Source organism: Grammomys surdaster, unplaced genomic scaffold (assembly GCF_004785775.1).
Source record: "Grammomys surdaster isolate TR1022 unplaced genomic scaffold, NIH_TR_1.0 348, whole genome shotgun sequence".
In the NCBI taxonomy this organism is placed as follows: Eukaryota; Metazoa; Chordata; class Mammalia; order Rodentia; family Muridae; genus Grammomys; species Grammomys surdaster.
The window spans coordinates 89,806-90,198 of NW_021604767.1; the positions used below are offsets into that span (position 1 = coordinate 89,806).

At 39.2% G+C, this 393-nt stretch overlaps 1 protein-coding gene across 5 annotated transcripts in view; it reads right to left on the bottom strand.

The window, feature by feature from the left end:
• Utrn (utrophin) overlaps positions 1-393 on the bottom strand; it is a 429,847-nt gene that overhangs the window by 61,463 nt on the left and 367,991 nt on the right. The window lies entirely within an intron of this gene.

Genomic DNA, 393 nt, shown 5'->3' on the forward strand with positions numbered 1-393 from the left:
GGTTCCGAGGGGGTGGTGGGGGATGGGGTAAGGGGACAACATAGGAAATGTAAATAAATCATCCAATAAAAAAAAAAAAAGAAAAAAAAGAAGAAGAAGAAAAAAAAAAGAACAATTGCATGTTTCCTCTTATCCTATGGTTGGGAGCTGAAGGACTTGGAAAATCAGTTACTTTTTAAACAGTCAAAATAAATCTTTCTACTGGGCAAAAGATTTTGAAAAGATCTTTTTAAAGAAATCACGTTAGGGTCTGAGATGTAGCTCGGTGGTAAAGTGTTTGCCTCCATGTGCTAACTTGTTCCTGAGTTAAAATTTTAGTATCACCCATTAATGAAGGTGACAAAGAAGGAGGAGGAGGAGGAGGAGGAGGAGGAGGAGGAGGAGGAGGAGGAG